General features: G+C 45.8%; 1 long non-coding RNA gene across 1 annotated transcript; it reads right to left on the bottom strand.

Moving 5' to 3' along the window:
* Window positions 1-5,379: 5,379 nt before the first annotated feature.
* LOC146401562 (uncharacterized) lies at window positions 5,380-10,178 on the bottom strand. Its single transcript, XR_014810222.1, has 2 exons — window positions 7,819-10,178; window positions 5,380-7,143 (listed from the first exon to the last, which is right to left on the bottom strand). It is a non-coding gene; the product is annotated as an uncharacterized LOC146401562 (long non-coding RNA).
* Window positions 10,179-11,783: the final 1,605 nt, after the last annotated feature.

Raw genomic sequence — 11,783 nt, 5'->3', positions numbered from 1 at the left:
CACTTACTATATCAAGCAGGGAGCCAGGTGCCAGGACATACCGATGGCACATAGACGGATGCTCCGTCTTCCAGCAGCTTCTGGTCTGGTTAGGGAGATGAGACTGAAGCATGCAGTGGCAGAAGAAATGATGTCTGTGTTTCATTTCATAGCACAAAGTGGAAGCTGGGTAGCAGAATGGAGCAGAGGAAAATCTGTGCAGACCAGAGGCCATTAAGAGACACGGAGGAGGAGTTCCCGTCGTGGCTCAGTGGTTAACGAATCCGACTAGGAACCATGAGGTTGCGGGTTCAATCTCTGGCCTTGCTCAGTGGGTTGAGGATCCGGCGTTGCCGTGAGCTGTGGGGTAGGTCACAGACATGGCTCGGATCCCGCATTGCTGTGGTTCTGGCGTAGACCGGCGGCTACAGCTCTGATTAGCCCCCTAGCCTGGGAACCTCCATGTGCCTCAGGAGCAGCCCTAGAAAAGGCAAGGAAAAAAAAAAGAGAGACATGGAGGATAGGGTGAAGACGGCTAACATTTCTTTCTTTTTTCTTAAGATTTTTATTTTTTCAATTACAGTTGATTTACAGTGTTCTATCAATTTTTGCAAAACAGCAATGTGACCCAGTCATACGTGTATATATGCCTTCTTTTTCTCACATTATCCTCCATGATGTTCCATCACAAGTTCCCTGTGCTAAACAGCAGGATCTCATGGCTCATCCACTCCATAATTTTTCTTTTTGATTTTTTTAAGGTTTTATGGACATACAGTTGGTGCCCAGTGTTGCGATATCATTTCTGCTGTACCACAAAGCGATTCAGTGATACATGTGTGCACGTCCATTCTCTCTCAGATCCTTCCCCCACATAGATGGTCCGAGAACACTGGGTAGAGTTCCCCGTGCTAGACGCCAGGTCCCTATTGGCCAGTCATTCCACAGATCTCAGTGTGCATATGCCCATCCCAAACCCCCGGTCCATCTCTCCCCGCCCCAAGAGGAGGGCTAACCTTTCTAACCAGAGTTCCAGAAGGAGGGAAAAAAGATGGAAACGAAGAAACTGTCAAAGAGATAGATGGCCTTGGGTGACATGTGAGGGCCCATTTCTATTTTATTTCTCTAAAGGGAGTTTCTTTCAACAGGTATTTGGGCTCAGGGGGGCAGTGGGATATTTTTAGCTGGTAAATTCTCCCCAACGCCACATCCCCTAATGCAAGCAAGAGTGGGGGTTTCAGGGAGAGGGGCCAAGCCAGAGAAGGCCGAGTTTATCCGTACGCCTTTAAGGCTGGTCTTGGTCATGTCTACACCCGGCTTTTGCCTAGGCTTCTTGGTTCTACAGCATCCCACTTCAAATTCTCTCCCCCTCCCCATTCCAATTCTTCAACATAATAAAACCTCAGGTAGCCAGAACTCAAGATGATCCGACAGCTACACTCTCAAGAGAAATTGTCTGCATTTTCTTTAAAAGCTCAGCTTCCAGAATAAACCTTGGGATCAGTTCACATTCAGCCTGAATTCAACAATTCCTTTAAGTGGTCTCTATGTTCATAACTCTATGTCCGGGTAATGCTGTCGTTAAACAAAGAATCAATTGTGTTCACTATCAGAGGCTACACCCTCTGTAAGGTGAACAAGGCAACAGCAGACCTCAGGCCTCGATGGACGTGGTCCCAGCTCTCCCAGCGCGGGGAGGGGGACGGTCCCAGCATCGCGTGTGTCACCCATTCACAAAGGGCAGTTTGCACTGACTGCACCATCGACATGGCCTTTATAATTCTGTCTTCTTTCAAGAAGAGACATCGCGTTTTGGGGAATGTCCAGAGGCAGCTCTACTGATCCAGACATTTTTGGCTATGTGCTTAGAATGATTTTTAAAAGCTTCTCTATGCTGTAAAAGGTAAATTAAACACAGCTTTACATCCCTTCTGGAGCTGTTGCCCAACAATGCACTGCCTTGCCTACGGGAGGCTGATGGACCTGTGTCCCATCAGGTCACAGCCAGATTTCAGCCAATCAGGATTCAGCAGAGCCCCGCCCCCTCACTCTTTGTGCCCAGAGTCCCTTCCAGAGTCACTCATTACTCGGCTATGAAGACAAATCCAGGCAAAACTAAAGCAATAGCAGACATAGCCCTTTAGAAGCAACACAGAATGGTTCCTTTGTGGTGCAGCAGGTTAAGGGTCAGGTGCTGTCAGGGCAGCGGCTCCGGTTGCTTGTATGGTGAGGGTTCAATCCCTGGCCCAGGAAGTTCCATACGCTGTGGGAGTGGCCAAAAGAACAAAAGAAGAAGAAGAAGAAGCATGAATCCACTGAAAAAGTGAACTCCTTGGGTCTATGATAATCAAGTTTCACTTTTTATGAAAATAGCAAGGAGCACAGAGAAAAAGACAGAGGCAGACAATGTTGGACCAAGTCGAATAAAATTAGACAAAAGATGAATGTCAGAGAAAGTCAATGGCTTTATACTTGTCTTCTGACTGTGACCTTGCTCCTTTTAGAACTGCCTCTCTGTTAAAACTCCTCATACTGAGACAAGCACAAAGGCTGATAAATTCTGGGAAAATGCTCAGCCCTAAGATAAAAAAATTGTTTAATTTTTAAAAAGCTTTTTTGGTTAGCCAACCAGATATTCAGAAGATTCAATCCAACAAAGCCCTTCTCTTGTGACTAGAAGGTACTCAACAATTAGGTCTATAGGAGTACAATAAAACCACCTTCTTGTCCTGACACTGTGTCTTCATTAAGCTTTAACTAAAAACAGTAATAATAACAAAACACCCATGGACCTGAGTCTGAGGCTCATGGTTTAGACAACAATGCTGTTATTTCCTAAAAGAGCCTGTCATCAGGCTAGGCCTGCAAACATGGTAGGAGAGGTTGGAATTGCTGGGAAGGGGTCTCAAGACACCCTCATTGGAGAAGTTCCTTAGAAGACCATTCAACTCCAAGCAATACCTGTGTATACACATGCGGGCATGGGAGTATGTATAAGCAAAAACACAGAGTAGCTGATCCACAGTTATGCTGAGTGGATGCTAGATGAAGAAGATAGATGAAAGAGGAGGAGAGATGAACAAGTAGAAAATGTATCTACTGGAAAGACGAGTAAAAGCTACATAACAGCCCTCAAGGGGACCTTAAGGGAGCCTTATCTTCAACCAGCAAGCACTTGTGTCTGATCCCAGAGAGCGGATTTGGGTATCCCAGGGTTGTCTCTCTGGATCCATCCTTATGCCTTTTCGCCCCCATACTTTCTGGCAGTGGTGACGTGAAGCAAACAGCATCATAATTGGATAACCCATCTCAGTTCTGTTGTGGTCACTTCATCTAAAAATCACAGATTCTTTGGAGGTTAACGATTTATTTGCTTTCTTCTCAAGAAGGAGAAAGCCATCAGTCTAAAACTCACAACATGCCTTGGAGACCCCTGGATGTGGTCCCTCCTAATATTAAAGCATGGGGAAACTATATCCCAGAGAAGGGAAATAGTTTGCCCTGAGTCACACGGTCGGCAGAAGCAAGCGTCAAGCCCAGGTCTCCCAACACCCAGTCTAGGTCCCCTGTCACAGCACCACACTTCCAGCCACCCAGGACCACATGCTTGATTTACACCCCAAGCCGTGGGCTCCTACAGTCTCCAACCTGGGCTCCCTCCCCCTGACCCCAACACCGTGGGGGTCTGGATGTGCCTCTTACCTCACACGTTGACTCCCGGCAACACCACCCGATTGGTTGCTCTGCCACAGAGCCCAAGTCTCCCATTGTTAATCATCATTTAAAAGAGTTTAACATCTGCTGCGGGGAAATTTACTGGCCTCAAGTTACCGGCTATAATTTTGGTCATTTGGGGGAAATAATGATGCTATAGTCGTCACTTTCCAAATGTTGCAGGAACCTGACCCAGATCAAGAAACCTCTCAATAAATCAACTCAAAAACAGCATCAATTTCTAGCCTCGCATTTTAGAATGTTGCAACTCTGAATCAGTGTCTGGGCTGGAGAAAGTATCCAACTCAAAGCCTCTAGATTTTAATAATAGCTGCCATTGTTCGAAGAGGGATTCATAACTCCAATGGACTCCAGCCAAAAATCTTGAGCCAGACGCTGTATTTATGTATGTTTGGATGTACTGAGTGCTCCACACGTTTCCTGAGGAGTTCTCGCAACATGGGAGCTGCCCAGATCTCCAAGCCTTGGTCCTGCTTGTGGACACCACCCTGGACCAAGTCCTACCTGTTGACAAATCTTCTTTGGCTCTTGATTGATGTACAGATGACCACCATCATGGTCTATAAGGACATAGGTCATTAATAATAAAAATAACAGTGAACCTTTATGGAGTGCTTGCTCTGTGCCTGGAGTCATTTCATCAATTCACGTAACCCCCCACAACCCTACAAGGCAGCTAATACTGTTATCTTCATTGTACACCTGAGAAAACTGAAGCACAGCGTGTGTAAATGATCACAGGTATAGTAATCAGAGGAGCTAGAGTTTGAACCCAAGCAGTCTGGCCCCAGAGACCTCTCCCCCCCACCTCTTTTTTTAAATAGCTTTATTGAAATATAATTCACCTACCATAAAAATCAAGTTTATAATTCAGATTTTTTTTTTTTAGTATATTCACGGAGTTGTGCATCTAATTCTATCCAGAATTAGATAGAATTTTTATCACCCCCAAAAACACCCTATGCTCTTTAGCAGATCTTCCCAGTTTCTCCCCACCTCCCAGCCCCGGGCAATCATTAATTCACTTTGTGTCTCAATGGGATTTGCCTATTCTGGACATTTTATATAAATGGAAGCATGCAATATGACTGGCTTTTTCACTTAGCATATTTTTAAGAGCCACCCACGTTTTGGCCTGTATCAGGAATTCATTCCTTTTTTATGACCAAATAATATCCCATCGTACTGAAAAAACATTTTGTTTATCCATTCATCAGTTGATGGACTTTCAGATTTTTCCTTTGGGGGACTATTATGAATAGTGTTGCTATAAACATTTGCATACAGGTTTTTCTGTGGACCTACGTTTTCTTTTCTCTTGGGTATATCTAGCAATGGAATCACTGAGTCACATGTTAGTTCTGTGTTCGGTTTTGTTTGGTTTGGTTGAAGACCTGCAAAACTGTTTTCCAAAGTATCTAAACCACTTTGTATTTTTACCAGCCATGTATAAAAAGCCCAATTTCTCCATATCCTACCAATACTTATTATGTCCCATTGTTCTGACGACAGCCATCACAGTGAATGTGAAGTGGTATCTCATCGTGGTTGTGGTTTGCATTTCCGAAATGACTAATGATATTGTCTTTTCATGTGCTTATTGGCCATTTATATATTTTTTTTCCTTTGGAGAAATGTCTATTCAAATGCTTTGCCCATTAAAAATGATTATTTATCTCTTTATTATTGAGTTGTAAGAGTTCTTTATTCGTTCTGGATACAAGTCCCTTATCAGATAAAGGCTTTGAAAATATTTTCTCCCATTCTGTAGGTTTTCTTCTTACTTTCCTGATGGTGTGCTTTGGAGCACAAAGTTTTTGTTTTCACGAGGTCCAATTTATCTATAGTTTTCATTCACTGCTTGTGCATTTCATGGGATATCTAAGAAGGCTTTGCCCAGCCCAAGCTCAGAAATATTTGCTCCTCTGTTTTGTTGTAAGAGCTTTGAAGTTTTAGGTTTTATATTTAGGTCTTGATATGGTGTGAGGTAGAGGTCCAGATTCATTCTTTTGCACATGAACATCCAGCATCATTTGTTGAAAAGACTATTTCTTCTTCCATTGAATGGGCATGGCACCCCAGAGGCCTCTCCCTTGATTATAATACTCAACTAACTATCTTAAAAGCTCTTGGAGAATGAATACCTCTGTATGTGTGTGTTCATGTGTGTCTGTGTCTGTGTCTTTGTGTTATAAAAACTAACCAAAGTAGTGACCTAAAATGCTAGCTTCTGGGAGTTCTCTGATGGCCTAGTGGGTTGAGGCTCCTGCGTTCTCACCGCTGTGGCTCTGGTTGCTGCTGTGCAGCATAGGTTCAATCCCTGGCCCAGGAATTCCCACATACTGCCTGTGTGGCAAAAAAGAAAAAAAAATACAAAACAAAAACAAAAACAAAGCAAAACAAAACAAGAGAGAACCTGAAATAAATGTTGCAACTCTCATTAAAAAAAAAAAAATGCTATTTTCTCCTGAATGTAAATCAACTGATGGCTGAAAGTCTAAGGGGTAAAGATGATGACATAAGACAAGACCAGGGTATCCATCTGACCTCCAAAGGCTGAAACATCATTGGAAAGGAGATAGGGTCTTTGTAAAAGTCTGAAAAAAAATGAAACTCCCCTGAGGAAGAAGGACAGAAGACAGTGTCGTGACGAGAAGATGCTGCTTAAACTAACAGACCTCCTCTGGTCACCAATTAGATGGGATCTAGTGTTTTCTGTCCAAGACACAACTGAATGAACCTAAAGAGTTAGATGGTGAGATTACCTTCTTTGTCACAGCTCTGAATAGAACAACATCTTGCCCATTGTTTGGGCCAAATTCTGTCCCATCAGTGACTTAGTTCCCCATCTCCTAGTTACTCCTAGAGTAGAGAGGCTGTGATTTTATTACCTAGTCCCTTATACAAATATCTCTTCAGCCTCAGAAACAGCCCTGACATTATCCAGTTAGTGATACATTACCTTTACTCTAAAGACAGCACCTCACACAGGAGGGGTATTCAGATAACTCAGGAAGCCATGACTTTCAGAAGCAATTCCTTTGGGGCAAGGGCGATACCATATTGAGGAAGATATCCTACTACATGGGACTTAGAAGTGGTCAAGCCCCAGTTGTTCTTCTGGGAAGAACTTGTGTAGAGTTTTCTTTCCTTCCCTCCACTTTCATCATGAGCCATTTGCTCACTCCCTGGAGGGTTTATATAAGTCAAGGTAAGTAACACGAGTTGCTATAACAAGCAACCCCACAAATTAAAATGATTTAACTCAGGGAGTTCCTGTTGTGGTACAGTGAAAATGAATCCAACTAATATCCAGTGGGTTGGCATTGCCATGAGCTGTGGTGTAGGTCGCAGACACAGTTTGGATCCCACATTGCTGTGGCTGTGATGTAGGCCAGCAGCTACAGCCCGGGAACCTCAGATGCAGCCCTAAAAAGAAAAAAAAAAAAAGATTTGATTCAATAAAAGTTCATTTCTGTCTCCCAAAAAATCCGATGCAAATGTTCCTAGCCAGTGGGCACCTTCTATGCAGCCATCCAGCACCCCCAGGTCCTTCCATCTGTGTCTCTGCCATGCTTTTAGGACTCTACATCCCCTTCTAGATCCTTTCCGTCCAGCCAGCAGATGGGAAAGACAGGATAGGCAATCACTCAATGGTGTTTACAGGCTAGACCTGAGTGGCATGCTTTAACCACATTCCATTGGCCAGAATTCAGTCATGTGCACACACCTAACTCAAAAGAGGCTGGAGGAACAAGGCCTCCTGTGGCCAGGAGACAAAGGAGATGGTTTTTGGTGAATACATGGCAGTCTCTGTCAGCAACTATGAGGACACAGAACTCAGCTGCTATGATGACAAAATCTTTATGCAGCATCCCAGATGTCCTAGCATATTCCTTCCTCTGAGCCCAGACATGTCTCTAGCCACCTGCTTTCATCAAGTGTGACTAGACCCATACAAAGAAGGCTCATAAACAAATCTACTAGCCAGACAAAGGTGAGTCTGCGCAGGATCCTTTCCATAACAATTCAAGGCTATCAAACAAGAATTCTACAAATACCCAGATGTGGCCAAAAATCAAAAAGAGGTTCTAAGAGCCTGACCTTAGATTCCATCTAGGAAGTGATCAGAGGATGGCTGCTGGTTTAGGCAGCATCTTTTCCTCCTGGAGTTGTCTTCTTTCCTTCTTCCTTGGAAGAATTCATTTCATTTTTCAGACTTCTCCTGTCCTGTACTAGGCCTCCTGTACAGGAGCCCAGGGTTGGACATGTAGGCTGAAAGGGTATGGCTTAGGGAGATCAGAAAAAGCCATGTCACTCCACAGGGTTGAGCTCAGAGGTAAAACCAGATACAAGACCATAGCGCAGAGCCTGGAGCCATCAGAACAGAGCAGGAATGAATTAATCAATCTAGGCATTGAGGATCCACATCACAAAAAAAAGAGACAACCAGACATTGTGAAGCTTCTGATAAAAGAGCACACAAACATGTCTCATCTAGGGAGAAAAATCAAACCTGAATGTGATCAAGACTCTAGGTCCAGTTACTAATGTACCAAAAAGACACAGGACAGAGGAACACGCCAGATGACACCATAAGGATACAACCAACAAGATCCAGGCTTTGGGAAGCTCTACAGGTTCTTCAGCTAATACATGATGAGGAACAAAAAGGGAGTACTCGAGGAAAGTTTAAATTAAAAGGCACTTAAAAAAGATTTATCAAAGACATAGGAAAAACTAAGCTGCAGTGTTTAGCAATGCCTACTTTGGTTATAACTCTAAAGAAATGCTTACCTCCAAAGTCAGCCACCTTTACATAGGATGACAGTCTCTGTGCCCCACAGTAGCTGAGGAAGTTTCCTGAGCTCAGGAGAGTTGAGTTCTGTTCCAACACCATTTCTGGCTGGCAAAATGAATTTATGGAAGACTCTGCCTCTCTCTGACTCTCATTTTCTTCAACAGCAAAAAATGAGGTCACTGACATTCCCATCGTGGCTCAGAGGAAACGAATCTGACGAGCATCCATGAGGACACAGGTTCGATCCCTGGCCTTGCTCAGTGGGTTCAGGATCCAGTGTTGCTGTGAGCTGTGGTGTAGGCCGGAGGCTATAGCTCCGATTCCACCCCCAGCGTGGGAACCTCCATGTACTGTGGGTGTGGCCCTAAAAAGGCAAAAACAAGAAAAAAAAAAAAAAAAGAAAGAGGTCACTTATTCCAATTCTGCCAAACTCGCAGGATTATCCTGAGAGCCAGGTGATCCTGTGCTGCCCACCTACTCCTTGTCCCCTGGGGTGAGCCTATTACCCTTCAACATCTGCTTGCAACCTCACCTGATCTAAGAGATGCAAACCCTCCCTTCCCACAGTTATCAGCACATCGGACAGGACCGCTGCAGTGCCGCCAGCACCCAGGAGGAACTTGGGCACAGCAGATAAAGCGTGGTGTAGACCAAGTCAGTAAAGTCCAATGAATGAATCTCATGCAGAAAAATCTCTGTAATGATTAAAATGTGGTCACAAGTGTACATTATTACAGTTATTTGTATCGTCACTGAGCTGTAGGCTTAGGACACCAGGTGGGAGGGATGTCTTATTATTATTAAGATTGGGTGTTTTGGAGTTCCCGTCATGGCTCAGCGGTTAACGAACCCAACTAGCATCCATGAGGACATGAGTTCGATCCCTGGCCTCCCTCAGTGGGTTAAGGATCTGGCATTGCCGTGAGCTGTGGTGTAGGTCGCAGACGCAGTTCAGATCCCACGTTGCTGTGGCTGTGGTGTAGGCCAGAGGCTATAGCTCTGATGGGACCCCTAGCCTGGGAACCTCCATATGCCGCGTGTGCAGCCCTAAAAGACAAAAAAAAAAAAAAAAAAAAAAAAAAAGACTGGGTGTTTTGCCAACCTGTTGCTCTGTAGGTAAAGGAGACATTTTGATAAAAGGAGAAACTTAAGTCCGTGATCTGGGCCCCTGCTCTGTCTTGGTAGGGTAAGCAGATGACAGCACCAGGGAGTGTGGGCAGAGGACGTGCTAGAAAGAGGAGGGATGGGGCTCCTAAAGCCAGACCTGTTTACGGGTTTCCCTTTGCTAGGATCTAGGTTCATCTGTGCAACTCAGTGGGTGGTGGAAACCCTCCACCACTTGAAAGCAGCTCAGAACACAGGCTTAATGGTCCAGACACCAAGGCTGTGCTGTGGATCCTTACACTGAGCCATCAGTGCTCTCCTCCCGGGGAAGTGGGCTTCACTGGCATCAGTTGAAAATCACACGGGGCCCTGGACCTCATGATGCCACGTAGGTCCAACCAACCATTAGCCTTTCTAGAAGCTCATCCTCAAGACCTGTGTGTCCAATAGGCCACATGGGGAACCCCAATACTAAAAGACATTTAACAGTGGTAAAGGGAAAGGGTTTATATGTGGGTAACACTGGATAAATTAGATTGAAACAGATTCCTTCACTGCAGGACATCTCAGAGACTTGAATAGTTGTTTTTGTTTTTGTTTTGTTGTTGTTGTCTTTTTAGGGTCACACCCACTGCATATGGAAGTTCCCAGGCTAGGGGTTGAACCAGAGCTGCAGCCATTGGCATGCACCACAGCCACAGCAACGCCAGATCGGAGCCCCATCTGCGACCTACACCACGGCTCATGGCAACACTGGATCCTTAACCCACTGAGTGAGGGCAGGGATCCACCCTGCGTCCTCATGGATGCTAGTCAGATTCCTTCCCACTGAGCCACAACGGGAACTGCCTGAATGGTTTTAAAAGTGTTGTGTAGGCAGCATTTCCCAAGTCAGGGGAGACTAGGAACTCTCTTTCCTAAAGCATCTTATAGGCTTTATGTTCCAGAGAGTGGTTTTTCAGGAAAGGCTGCTCTAGGCAGATGCCCGAACTGGGGGGCAGAATGTTATTCAGGCTCAGCTAAAGGCTGGATCTCATGCGGTGACATAACTGACATTTACATGAGCCACCCGCTTTGTTCTCTGAGGACTTGTATCCACTCCCCTTCGCCTTTCTGCCCAGCGCCTTGGGAGGGACATTTTAGCTGAAGAATCTTCTGGGCTCTCGATTCTGGCTCTACCTCCACGTGCCGTGGGGAGGATTTTTGCCAAGACGGCTTTTAGGACATCAGTTATTTCCTCTTCCTACAGGCATTCAAGTATCACAGCTCAGTGATTCCCAGACAACCAGGCAGTGCCACAGGCCTGCCCACTGCAAAGCGAGAAGCCAGGGGTCTCTCAGACCAGATGAGAGCAAAGGTGTGTTATCCCACACACGTGGGAGCTTCACAGCCCGGGGTGGCGAGAACTATCCTGGGGTTGTTTCTCAATCCGATGGGACCTCTTTCCAGAGGCCAAAAGGCACACATGACAGCCCCAAGCAGCAAATCCCCTTGCCTGTGATGCAGGCTGTCTGCTGCCAGATCCTCGAGATGATATCAGAATTCCTACCTGGGAGTCCTACCTGGGTGTCCCCAGGGACTTAAGAATAACATCCCAGCCCTCTTTCTGTGACAAGCTTTGGAAAAACTGAATTGAGAGTGGGCTGGAAAAAGGTCCAGGAGCCACGTCCCAAGGCCAGGTCTGCGAGGGGGAGAAAACAGCCAGTCCCAGCTCTTCCTCTTACTGTCGGGCTCCTGTTTTCCCAGCCACCCCAGCGGCCCCTCCTTCCAGCTGTGTCTCGAGTGAGAATTATGGAATTGCTATTATTACTCCAGTCCAGAGTCCAGGGCTTAATGGCTGCTGCCCTGGCAGCTCCCACCCGGAGGGGAGCCAAGTGCAGTGACAATAAAACAAAGTCCTTGGCGGCTGAAGGTCTCTCCTCTGCCGGCTGAGGCTGAGGAACGGGATGTGGAGCCAGCCCTGACTCCCAGCTCCTTGGGAAGTCTTGGAGCTGGCTTACTGCCTCCCCGCCATCTGATTCCAAAGGCATTTTTCAGCCTGGCTGGGAGGGCCATGACCAGCTCAACAAGGCTCAACCCATCAGCCTGGAGACATGAGAGTCTGCAAGCCTTGGCTGGCTGTCCAGGCCCTCTTTTAGAAGAGAAAGCGATGGGTGTGCTCGAC

Source organism: Sus scrofa, chromosome 7 (genome assembly GCF_054392235.1).
Source record: "Sus scrofa isolate SSC_HxYL_T2T_F1_AM1 chromosome 7, Sscrofa_HxYL_maternal_Yorkshire_Landrace_v2.0, whole genome shotgun sequence".
NCBI classification, from domain to species: Eukaryota; Metazoa; Chordata; class Mammalia; order Artiodactyla; family Suidae; genus Sus; species Sus scrofa.
Note: the sequence above shows the minus strand (reverse complement) of the source record. Positions and strands in the feature narration are given on the sequence as shown.